At 41.9% G+C, this 13,159-nt stretch overlaps 1 protein-coding gene across 1 annotated transcript in view; it reads left to right on the top strand.

Annotated features, from left to right (window-relative positions):
* Positions 1-13,159, top strand: part of SLC67A1 (solute carrier family 67 member 1) — a gene marked incomplete at its 5' end in the record, with an annotated part of 117,411 nt that overhangs the window by 70,200 nt on the left and 34,052 nt on the right. The gene's annotated exons all lie outside the window — the stretch shown is intronic.

Raw genomic sequence — 13,159 nt, 5'->3', positions numbered from 1 at the left:
TCTGGAACCGATCCGGGTCCATTAGGCGCCTGGGGCGGAACCACCTGGTCGGTTCCGCCGCCCAGCGGCGGGGGATGGCATGACGGAAAACCAGCCTCAGGAGGTGATGATCTGACCATGACAGAGGGGTGATGGACGGAGAACCCCCTCCCAGATCATCCAACCACTGTCCAGACAGGAACACCAGGTCGAGAGTATGATCCCCCTCATGAGTAGGGCCCTCAATAACCTGGGTCAGGCCCATGGCTGTCATGGAAGCCATGAACTCCCGAGCTAACTCCGACGACCCCCCCAGTGATGGCAGGTTGAAGTCACCCAGGACTATAAGCCTGGGGAACTCCACCGCCAACCCTGAGAGGGTGTCGAGCAGCTCAGGCAGGGCTGTTGCCACACAGCTGGGCGCCAGGTATGTGAGCAACAAGCCCAACTGAACCCGAGGACCACATCTCAAGAGGAGGGATTCACTCCCGGCCATCTGGACAATGGTGGCCTCCCGGGGACACAAAGTCTCCCGAATAACCACTGCCACCCCACCACCCCTGCCCTGAGCCCGTGGCTGGTGCAGCACCCGGAAACCTGGCGGGCATAACTCGGTGAGAGGCACCCCTCCCTCCGAACCCAACCAAGTTTCCGTGATGCACGCTAGATCCGCACATTCCTCCTCGATCAGATCACGGATGAGGGGAGCTTTGTTAACTACGGATCTAGCGTTAAAATAGACCAACCTGAGCTCAGGGGCCTGATCACCCTCATCCCCGGGTAGGAGGGTGCTAACCGGAGGGTCGGAGCGCGCCACCGCTCGGAGATAGCGGGGGCGCGATCCCAGATGTTGATATGGCCCTCCGCGCAAACACCTGCTGCCATACCCTATCGCCGTGGGGATTCGATGCCCCACCCCCACATTCCCAGCGCCAGCAGCCACCTCCCCCGACCCCATCCCGTCGGGACCTCTAACAGGTCCAGACTGAGTGCCGGTTACAGATTCCTTCCCCACCCTCCCCTTCCTCCCCCTCCCTAACCTCTTAAAATAACCGGCTAAGAATCTTATCAGGGGCCTCTTAGCGCGTCTTAACTCGAGGCCCCTGTCCAAGCCCAACCACCTCTCGGAGTCCCAAAGTTTGGACCCGTCATTAAGGGGAGTATGGAAACAGGCGACAGGTCGCGCCCATGAGGCAGGAACCGCCCTAAGGGCATACAAATCCGCTTCGGAATAACGATAGATCATATTGCGCTCGAATAGTCTCTCAGGGCCGATGTTACTAATATATCCAGAGGATCGCTCGTTGATGGTACATAGATGGAGAAAGAAAAAGTCCAGTGGGCGTATCTCTCAATCTGCAAAGCCATCTCAGCTCTCACCTGAGATGGAAATCCAAAAGACAACCTCAGCCGTCCTCTCACTCCGGCTGAGGCATCTGACTGGAGCAGAGAGAGAAAAAGGGGATCCTGAGCCAGGCCCACCCCAACTGGTCTCTCACACCAGTGAGGCGGACGCTGACCAGTCCAAAACCGTCCTCCCACCACGGTTCGGTCCCGTCCACATTGGACTATCAATAGGGAGATCTTAATTCCCATCAGGTACGGAGCCAGTCATAACGCCTGCCTGGCAGCAAAAAAGTAAAGGACAGGGAGGCCAAGCCTCTGTTGATCCTCACACCGCCAATCAGCGCCGTCAGTCAATGCCCGTCCGCCAGTCCAAACCATCTCCAACGGAGGAAAGAGGTAGTCCCAGCAGCTATATTGAATAAAAAAGTTCGCTAGCATGTCCGCCGAGGCCGATGACCAGGCCCACAGTCTGCAACCACCATCCGGGAGGAGAGGAGGCTCCGCACCGCAGAAAACGGTGCCAGCCAGCCAATGGTAGTAGAAGAATCTCCGTCCGGTGGGATCATCGCCGCTGCCCCTCCAACAACAGAGGGTATCCACGACGAGCAAGCAGAGGAAGGAAGACAGGCAAGGCGTCCCGGGCTTCCCAGTGCTGTAATAGTGCTCGGCGCCATAACGGAGCTCAGCAGGTCGGCAGGAAATTCTCAGCGCTGCTCGTTCAAATCAGCAGACCGCTGGTTGGGGGGGGGCTCGGCGTCACGAAAAGCAGCGCCCAGCAGCTGTTCCAACAATCCCCAATCCCCAAAGCTGCCTCAGCCCGCGAGCAGATGGAAACAAAGCAGACGCCCGAGCTTCACGACGTGGCAGCGCTCAGCGCCATGATGAGGCTCAGCAAGTCAACAGACAGTTCTCGGCACCGCTCGCTAGAATCCACAAGACGCTGTTTCGGAGGGGGGGGCTCAGCGCTACAGAGAGCAGCGCTTAGCAGCTGTTTTAAAAACCCCCGAGTCCCGGAGTAGCCACAGCCAACAGCAGCACGAAGTCGCCTCGGCCAGCAGCAGATGAAAAAGCAGGGCTGACATCTCGGGTTTCACAGCGTAGCAGCGTTCGGCGCCATCATGGGCCGGCAGGTTGACAGGCGGCAGATGTCAAAAGCCGCTAGCTCGAAGGGGGGGGGATCAGCGCCGCAGAAAAACAGCGCCCAGCAGCTGTTTTTCGACCCCCCACCCCCAGAATCGCCTCGACATACCGTGGGCTTCCCCGAGCTAAAACCTTTGAAGCCCTCAAAGAGCGCCCGAAGCCTAAGTTGCGGCCGTCGCCATCTTGGGCAGGAAAAAAAAAAATATATCATGGTTTAATGTTGCATGCAAATAAGCAGTTTCAATATCTACATGTTTTATACTATAATTCTTATTTGCTGCCCAAACTAAAGCAGCCCTAAGAGTGGAAGCTCTTAAAGTTGGGGAAAATACTTCATCATAATCACTATTATTCTGTGCAAATCCTTGAGCAACTAATCTTGCTTTATGTATTACCTCTCCTGTAACACTTTCTTTCAGTTTAAAAACCCATTTACATCCAATTAACTTTTCTGTTTTAGGTATTTTAACCTCTTGATAAACATTAAGATCTTGCAAAGACTTTATTTCTTTATCCATAGCTACTTTCCAATTCTTTCTTTCATTCTCAGGATACATTTTTATTTCTTCAACATTAGAAGGTTCAATGTCTATTTGACAAATTAAACCTGCCTCGAAACGATCAGGCTGTCGTCTTTCCCTGTTAGACCTTCTGAGAATTATTGGACTTATAGGTACATTTACATTATTATCTTCTTCCTCTCCTGTCTCCACTATCAGTGGTTCTTGTTTGATCTCTCTAGCAGGTTCCTCCTCTTCTTTATCACTTTCATTTGAGGAGTTAGTTAAATCTTGTTGAGGAATATATACAATATCTTCTACCCTTTCCCAGCCTGACTGTTCTTGAAAAACAGCGCTAGAACTACAATAAATGTTTTTAGTACCTTTCTCCCAGAACCGATAAGACTTATGGTTTAACTCATAGCCAACAAAAAATAATTGTTTAGCTCTATGTTCTCCTTTATTTCTTATTGAACTTGGAATATGTACCCAAGCAGGTGTCCCAAATGTGTGAATATAACTAAGATTTGGTTTTCTCTTATACCATAAGGTATAAGGAATTTTACCTGTAGCTGAACTAACCACATTGTTTAAAATATGATTAGCACATTTTGCTGCTTCTCCCCATAAGCTATCAGGTAAACCAGAATCTTCAATCATAGATCTAATCATAGCTTGCAATGTTTGGCCCCTCCGTTCAACAAATGCATTATGCTGAGGTCTATAAGGAGCTGTACGTCTATGCTCTATTCCCTCTGAAACTAACAGCTCATTGAACTGTTTATTAACAAACTCAGTTCCATTGTCTGTTATTATGGTTTTTACATTTAACTGAGTTTTCCTTTGTACAAACTTGAGCCAATTAGATATTGTTTGTATAGTTTCAGTTTTTGACGCAAGGAGATAACAGAACCCATATCTGCTATAATGGTCTAGAATATTTAATATGTAGCAAGCACCCCCTAAACTGGGTTTCATAGGACCTATCAAATCCATAAATACCAGTTCTAATGGAGTTGTGGTTTTAAATCCATCTAACCTATTAGCTGGTGCTGCCCTGCTCTTTTCTCTACCACATACGTTACACTGCAGATATTTCTTACAAGCCTTTAACTTAAACCCATTAGACAAAGCTACAGTTCTTTTTAGTGTATTAAAATTCACATGACCCAATCTTCTATGTAATAAATGAATACATTCATCATGTGGTTTTTGATTTGTACAAGTAGTAGCCATTATAATAGGATCATTGCTAATTACAAACAAACCATCTTTCATATTAGCTATTAAGTTCACTTCATTCTTTTGAATAAGACATTCCTCCCCTTGGAAAGTAACTTTAAAACCTGCTTCCAATAATGCCTTAACTGATAATAGATTATAATCACATCTGGGAACATATAGCATTTCCAAATTTTGTTTTAAAAATGAACAGTAAACCTTACCCTCTCCAGAGACCTTGACTCTCCAGCCATTAGCCATAGAAATATATTTTTTACTAGACCTTATATTCTCAAAATCCCTTTTTATTTTTGAAATACAGTGTGTAGCTCCACTATCTACCACCCACCAATTGTGGTTATTAGTAGTTCTATTAGCTACAGCTACATTAATCAGCTTTTTATTCTTTCTATGGCTTTCCTTTCTCTGACAATTACTATTCTGACAAAACTTAGCAATATGTCCCTTTAACCCACAATTAAAGCATTTCCTTAAAATATAAGCAGATTCAGTCTTCTTTATTTCTTGTTGCAATGGCTCTCTCAACTGTTTTCTCTCCATACGACATCTTGATTCTTCCAACAACCTTCCAGTTATTGAAGAAACAGTTAGGTCTTCTTTGGACAAAACCTCCAAGGACGATACAAAGGCATCGTAGCTCTCATCCAATGATGATAAAATGATGTAAACCTGGTGAAGCTCTGAGAAAATAAGTTCTTTTTCTTGCAGTTCCAACAAAGTTGCTTTTATAAAGTTAAGGTGAGCTAACATATCGCCATTCTTTTCCAGTCTAGCTCTAAATAGCTTTCTGGTAAGATTTATATGAGCACCAACACTGTCCCGAACAAAAATCTTTTTCAACTTAGCCCAACATTTAGCAGCAGACTCTTCTCCACGCACATGGACTAGCTGTTGGTCTCCTAATGTTAGCCCAATGATAGATAAAGCCTTATCATTGTCTTTATTGAAGTCTACAATCTTCTTGTTATCTTCTTCATTAGTTGGATCCCAGGCAGTTACATCAGGAGGATTATGGACTATTTTCCAAAGACCTTGATTTTGTAATAGCAAACTACATTGTGTAGACCAGGATACGTAGTTTGACCCATTAAGCCGGGTAATGCAGAATGGATTGAATAGTCCTTGTGCCATTGTCTGAATTTGAAAACTCAGTTAGGAAATATAAATACAATACTGTGCCTGTCCTCAGCACCACACTGGATCTGGGCCCATAACCATTGTTAGAATATGTTGTTGAAAAAATGGTTTGTTTAACAGAGTATTATTAATACACAGTGGAAGTTGTACTGGGACTTTTAGGCAAACAGTAATGCACTAACACGAGTTTTATAACTTATTTTTTACTCAGACAACAAAAAGAAACACAGTAAGAAATAGTCCAAGTATCAATCCAGTATCATGCACATAAAAGTCAGTCCATAAAAAACATAGTATCAAAATACAAAAGCTGCTTACCAATATCAAAAACAATATACACTGTAGCAAGCAGTTGATTCTTGAGAGAATAAATATCAAGTTAGCAAACAAGAGAACAAGAGGTATCCAAACACTAACATCAAACACATATACAAGAGCAACTACGTGTAACATCTAACTCTCTTTTATGTGGAATAATTACAGCCACACCCTTAGGCCGTTTAACTCCTTAAAGGTGCTTTTACTCCATTATATAATATTGTCACCCAAATCAAGTTTAATCTCTAACACCCACTGTCGTAGATTCTTTGGTCTATGCAAAATAGAAAATGGGTGGTACGTGCCTGTTTAAAAATATTTCCGCTTACATCAATCTGTCTTGATTCAGGCCTTTACGTATCACATCCCGCTTTGTACACAAATGCTCATGATTCAGACTCCATGGTTTATCTTAGGAGAGAACTATGTCTGTGTTACAAAGCAGGATCCCCCTCGTCTGATTTGTAATCAGAATGACATTTAGCAGCTAGCATCCCTAAACACAGGATAATACTCCAGTGGATAATTAGCACACTTTATGGGAAACAGAGTAAAATGTTTTCCTAACTAAGTCTCCGTTTATGTAATGAAGGAATAATACAGAGCAAGACAGAAACACATCACCTTCAACTTCAGAAAATTAAGAACTGATTCATTTTCTCTTCCTCAATGTTTCCGAAAATCCACAATTCCTCTCTTGAAATAGAAATGTTCACTTGCATCAATGGTTTTCTCACTTTGGAGAGGATGTCAGAAAAGATGGAATAATGAGCAGGGAGACATATAGTATGTTCATACGTAAATATAATTGCAGAAAAGCACATACTAGAAGTAAAGATTGGTTGAAGATTAATTAATGCATCATCAGCCTGAGCTCAGAGGCAGTTTTTGCTGCCATGCTTATACCTAGCCTCAGTAGGTTTTAGAGGAAAACAAATTAGATGTTGCAAATGTGACATCTTGCCACTCAAGTTATAAATCTGGCCCAGTTCTCTCTGGGTTCCAAATTATTCACACAGGATGATCCTCCAGTGTATAATTAGCAAATTAGCCTCCCACTCCCCCCATTTCTTCTAATAGTTGCAAATAATAACTGCTAATGATGTAACTAGTGGTCCCCAACTTTTTTGGCACAAGGGACTAGTTTTGTGGAAGACGATTTTCCCACGGACTGGGGGAGGGGGATGATTTTGATTTTGCTCGCTCACCCACCGCTCACCTCCAGCTGTGCAGCCTGGTCCCTAACAGGCCACAGCCCGGTACCTGTCTATGGCCCGGGGTTTGGGGAACTCTGATGTAAGAAATGCTGGGATGTAATTGTGAATAGCACATGACATACAGGGAAGATTGCATGTTCAAATGCATAAATATCCTCAGGCAATATCTTGACTGATTGATGTGTCATCAAGTTATTTTCAGCTCCTAGCATATGGATTTTCTCCATGGCGTTCTGTCTCTATCTTGTTTATTTAAAGTCTCCCAGTGTTACACCCATCGCCATTGAAACCGAATCCATTCACCTTGCTGTGGCCATCCTCTTCTTCTCTTTCCTTTCCCAGCATTCTCCAGGGAGCTGGGTCTTTGCATAATAATGTGTCCTAAGTAGCATAATTTGAGTCTGGGCATTTTGTGCTTTGAGTGAGAACTCTGGATTGATTTTTTAAGTTTAAATATTGCATGAGAATATTGTTTCTCCCCGCTTTCCTTAGTCTTATCGCTCAGGTTTCTAGGAGTCTTAGGAGCCACATTTATGCCAAAGTTACTGTATCTCACTGCAACAAATCTGGATCTCCCGTGCAGAAGTTTTTCCTCCCAATCAGGGCAAACTATGAATCAGGTAATTGAGGCCATGGTAGCTCTTGCCCAAATAACATAGCACGGAGAAGCAATTTATAAACCAGGGGTGTCCAACCTTGGCAGTTTTAAGACTTACGGACTTCAGCTCCCAAGCATGCTGGCTGGGGAATTTTAGGGAGTTGAAGTCCCCAAGTCTTAAAGTTGCCAAGGTAGGAAACCCCTGATGTAAACCACAAGCCACTTGTAGTTCACAGTTACTTTTAATGTGACCCATTGTGTAATTGTTAAGTAGTTCACTGAAAGAATTTACAGTTGCCATGTCTTTGAAGTAGGTAAAATTTTGTTTTACATTTGTAAAACTCAACAGATCTCAGCGATCTAGTTACAATTTGTATTTCGTCTGAAACCGAAAGCAGAATTCACTTGCAGAATTCTGGTCGGTGATTCTGGGACACAGAGTAGAGCAACAACTTGTCTGTGTTATTGATGTGAAGACACAGAGAATAAAACCCCTGTACACACTCAGAAAAATAATCTGTTTTCATGTTTCCAGTTTTCATTATACTGTTTTTTTTAAAAGGTAGGGCCTCACATTAAGAAAGATGCTTGTAATCTAACCCAATAACAGGACTAAAACATTTGCTATTCTGTGTAATATTTCATTCAGGCAGCATTTAAATCAGAAGAGACTAAGAATTTGCAGCCTTCTAGATGATAATGGAAAGAAGCAGTATTCATCTGGGGCTTTGGCACAAAATAATACAGGTTCTGGAGTGACAAAATTGCCTTACTTCCAATGGTGGGATCCAGCCGGTTCACACCAGTTTGGCAGAACCAGTAGCTAATTTTTTGTTGCCCAGGCCCAGAATGGACTTCTGGAAGCAGCATCCACACAGAGAACCGGTTGTTCACATATTTGAATCCCACCACTGCTTATTTCCCATTCATTGTAACCAGCTTTAAAACAAATTGCTACCTTACATACTTTCACATTTCCAGAACAAATTAAATGCATTTGGACATTTGCTGAAATGATTGCTAGAAAGGGGAGTATGTGAAGCCACCAAGCTGCCTATTGTATTTATAATATAACAATATAAATAATGTAAAATGTATTTATTTTGCTCACTGTGAAAGGTGAAAGGAGAGCAAAAAAAAAAAATCAGGAATATTCCCATGAGCCCAAATGCTGCCATGCTGAGTTGGAATAGGAGGAAGAATAGCTATAATGTCAACAGATACCCCAAAGCAGCAGATGTCTTGAGAATTACTTCCAGATGTGTCAGCAGAAATGGTCTTAGAAGCAACAAAATCCCTTCCCCTTTTTCCATAGAAAAGGGAAAGAAAAAGTATAGTCTTTCCACCCCTTTCATGAGGCACTCTGCAACAAACTCTCAACCACAGCCTGGTGCTTTGCAACTGCTTTACTTTCAAGGCCATGGTTATTAATTTCAGATCGTTATCCATTACCAGTTTTTTAAATCTGTAATTATCACATGCTGCCCATTTCTCCTCATCTGACGCAAATTCTGTCCCTTTTAAAGAAATGCTAACTTTTAAACCTCAACTCCGCTCTGCTTGCCAAAAGATAGATTTCTCTCTGGGTTGCATACACTGTCTCATACCCACCCCTACGGAAACCATACACCTGAGTCATTTTCTACTTTTGAATGGCTGGAGAGATTGCCCGGTATTCAAACACAAAGACTCTGGTATGTCCACAATCAGGTATGCTGTTCTGAAAGCCAATCTGTCATTAAGTACCTTTATAATCTCCAGAACAATCTTTGCCAGAGACTGCAAACACAATCATTGGCCATTACAGTTGGGTTTCCTGCACAACTGATAAGGAACGGGCTCTGCCAGTAAGATGAAAGCTGTGCCAGCTGACTTGGGAAGGAGTCAATATTAACTTCCCTTAAATGTACACAGCAGTAAAATATGTGTCAGTGTGAGACCATTTTTTAAAATCTCTGTATGTGGGTGGATAAAATGGCATATGCTTCAGAAAACTCCTAGACACCTAAAAAAAAAAATCAGAAGGAAAGAAAAAAAATCCTTTCCTTTAAAAAAAAGGATATCCAGGTAGTCCTCAACTTACAACCACAACTGAGCCCAAAAACCTGTAACTGTAAATGCTCACTGAATGACTAGTAGTAACTATAAGAGGGACCTTGGAGTCCCAGGGGACAATCACTTAAATATGAGCTAGCTTTGTGCCACAGCAGCCAAAAAAGCTAACACAATCCTTGGTTGTAGAAACAGAGGCATAGAATCAAAATTGAAGTATTAGTACCGCTTTATAAAGTCTTAGTAAGGCCACACCTGGAATAATGCATACAGTTTTGGTCATAACATTACAAATAAGATGTTGAGACTGGAAAAAGTCTGAAGAAGAGCAACTAAGACGATTAAAGGCCTGGAGACTAAAATATATGAAGAACGGTTGCAGGATTGGGTTTTGGCTAGTCTAGAGAAAAGAAGGACTGGGGGGTGGGGGGGCATGATAGCAGTATTCCAATATTTGAGGGGCTGCCACAAAAAAGAGGAAGTCAACTTATTTTCCAAAGCACCAGAGGACAGAACAAGAAACAATGGATGGAAACTAATCAAGGAGAGAAGCAACCTGGTATTAAGGAGAAACTTCCTAACAGTGAGAACAATTAACCAGTGGAATGGCTTGCCTCCGGAAGTTGTGGGTGCTTCATCTCTGGAGGTTTTTCAGAAGAGACTGGACTTGTCTGAAATGGTATAGGGTCTCCTGCTTGAGCAGGGGGTTGGACTAGAAGACCTCCAAGGTCCCTTCCAGCTCTATGCTGATTGATTGAAAAGTAAATGCCATTCAGAATTTATGGGAACTGGAGAGAAGCAAAATGCCATTGTATTCAACCAAGTTTGCCAACAGATCACTCCTCTAATTTCCAGTTTATTCTTCTTGTCAAAGAGGACTTTCTTTTCCACATCATTTTCAGGATGGTCCAGGATGTATTTTATAATGTTTTTGAATGCATCTTGTCCCTGCAAAATTCTCAAGTGTCAGATTTGAATCTCACCTCTCTAACCCTTTTTCAGAATGAGGCCTAATACGGCAGAAGCCTCATACTCAAAGCTGCTCCTAGGTCTCACTCTGTATTGTAAGCAAGAATGAAGCCCACGCACTGATACTCTGCTTTTTGCAGATTAAGTACTTAGCGTGCTTTACACTGCCTAGTACCAAGAACTCACAGTCCTTTTTATATGTCTGTGCTTCAGAATTTAAACCCTGGGTGTTTCTCCCATCTTTCTGAGTTAATGGATACTTTGCAGTATGCTTGGTAGGTTTTGGCAGGTCACCTAAAGTTTGGGCCATGTTTTTTCTGGACTAGGACCTACAGTTTGATCATATTGTTGCAGCTACGTGTTAACGTGATGTCCTTATTGCTGTCTTACCATCCATGGGATTACTGCTGTTGCTTTTTCTGTTACATAGGTCTCTCCATCACTCTGCAGCAATGCAAAAAGTTTCACTGAAAGAGTTGTCTTCTGATATATTGGCTTGTAGTTTACTTGAAGCAGGAGAAGCCAGGGAGACTGTAGGCAAAAGAAGAGATGATGGTATAATGAAAACCAACACCTTAACACTTAAGTAAATACAACCCCAGATCCCACTCATGGAAATAGTATAGAAATAGTTTTTTCTTTAGAAAGGAATGCTGAAAGTAGTCCCTTTTCTACAGTACTGAAAAGATGTTAAAACCGTGAGAGTAATTTTGATCACATTATTTTTGCTTCTATGTACTATTAAAGATTGGATACTGAAGTATATTGTATACAATGTGTGAATCTGAAAATCTGATTTGTCCAAATCACATTTGCTTCTGAACATTCCAACACATTGATAAAGTCAAGATTTATTAAGATGAAACATGATACTGGAAATTGCAGACTGAAGTATAACATTATTCTCTTAAATTTAACATAAAGTGGCTGTGCAGTCTGCTTCATGTTTCATTATACAATTAAGACTGAAAATAGTTGAGTGGGGCTGGGGTAGTTTTATGAGGATCCAATCTGTATTTCTGAGATCCTTAAATATTTAGCTTTATAGAGCTCCTGCTTTCATTTCTATTGGTTTTATTTTATTTATACAATTATATGCCAATACAAGTAATTCAACCCATTTAAAATATTTACAAATTAAATTCTAGACTCTTAGTTACTTGTACTAGCCAAATTGAAACAAATACTGAAGACTGGAGTGATAAACAGATGGATTATTTATCTTTTTCTCTTGCTCAAGCTGGAAAGTGCAAGAAATTAATTAATTTTGAGGCTCATGACATCTAGAATATATTGGTTTGACCCTACTGTAGAAGATTGCAGTTTGTTGAAACGTATTTCTGCTTGGGTTTCTTTTTGAAGGTTGATCTAATTACCATATAATCAGACATTCAGTCACTCTGGACTGTTCAGTTTGCTCTCTCCAGCCATTGCACTGTATATGTTGTCCTTTGAATGTCTTCATTTGTGTACATTACCAAGCTTAATTATCTTGTTTTAGCAGCAGTACAGATCTTTTATGCCAATCAAGCAACGCTTTCATCTGACTTAAAACAGGTTGAGCTTTCTAAAAAAAGAGGGCCTGGTTTAATAATTCTATGACCTAATGTGTCCTGTGACTGACAGCAGCAGAGCAATAGTTAAGAAATTAGTTTTATGCCAGCTATCATGAATTATGCTTTCCACTGCCACGTGGACAGTGGCATTGGAAGCTGTAAAGAAGAAGAAAAAGCTGCAAAGTTTCTCTTTTTTGTTCAGTAACATGTCTTCCAATATTTGAAGGACTGCCACAGAGAAGGGGTCAACCTATTTTCCAAAGCATCTGAAGGCAGGACAAGAAGCAGTGGGTGGAAATGTATCAAGGAGTAATCCTACCTAGAACTAAGAGAAATTTCCTGACATAGAGAACAATTAATCAGTGGAATGGCTTACCTCCAGAGGTTGTGGGTGCTCCATCACTGGAAGTTTCCAAGAAGAGTTTGGACAACCATTTGTCCAGAATGGTATAAGGTTTCCTGCTTGAGCAGGGGGTTGGACTAGAAGACCTCTAAGGTCCCTTCCAACTTTATTATTCTGTTAAGGATCTCACCAATGGGACAAGGTAATAAGGGAATCATTTATGTTACAGCAACATTGAACACCCAAAATTAGACTTAGGATGTCAATAGATGTCACTAATGCCGTGGCAAATTCCCACACAAGGACAGAATAAGTGATGCAACCATCTTCAACCAGGGTGCCTTGCAGAAGTATAGAATTCAATTCCCATAATTCTGAAGGCCATGAAAAGAAATGTTGTCTACCAAGTGGTTTCCCAAAGCTTTTCTTTTTCTGTTTTTCTTTTGGACTGCAGAAAAGAAAAGATTTAGGATTTGAATTTCCTCCTTTCTATTTATAATTGGCATTTGGCATTTCATTGTTTGTTTTGCATTAGTGCATGCAATATAAAATGTAAACACAAGCCTGTTTTATGCTAAATAAGGATTAGCAGAAATATTTATCAGGACCTAGAAGTGAAACAGGAATTTTTCAGTTACAGTAAAATCATACATACAGGGTTGAGCCACACATAGCGCAAATAAGCCATGTTTGATCTTACTAAATAAGCTACAGTTCCCTCAAGACAGTAAGCTATCAACAGGGACTATGTTCTCAGAACA

The sequence above is a fragment of the Vipera berus genome (genome assembly GCF_964194415.1).
Source record: "Vipera berus genome assembly, chromosome: 1".
NCBI classification, from domain to species: Eukaryota; Metazoa; Chordata; class Lepidosauria; order Squamata; family Viperidae; genus Vipera; species Vipera berus.
The sequence above is the reverse complement of the archived record's forward strand: the minus strand, read 5'-3'. Positions and strand labels throughout refer to the sequence as shown.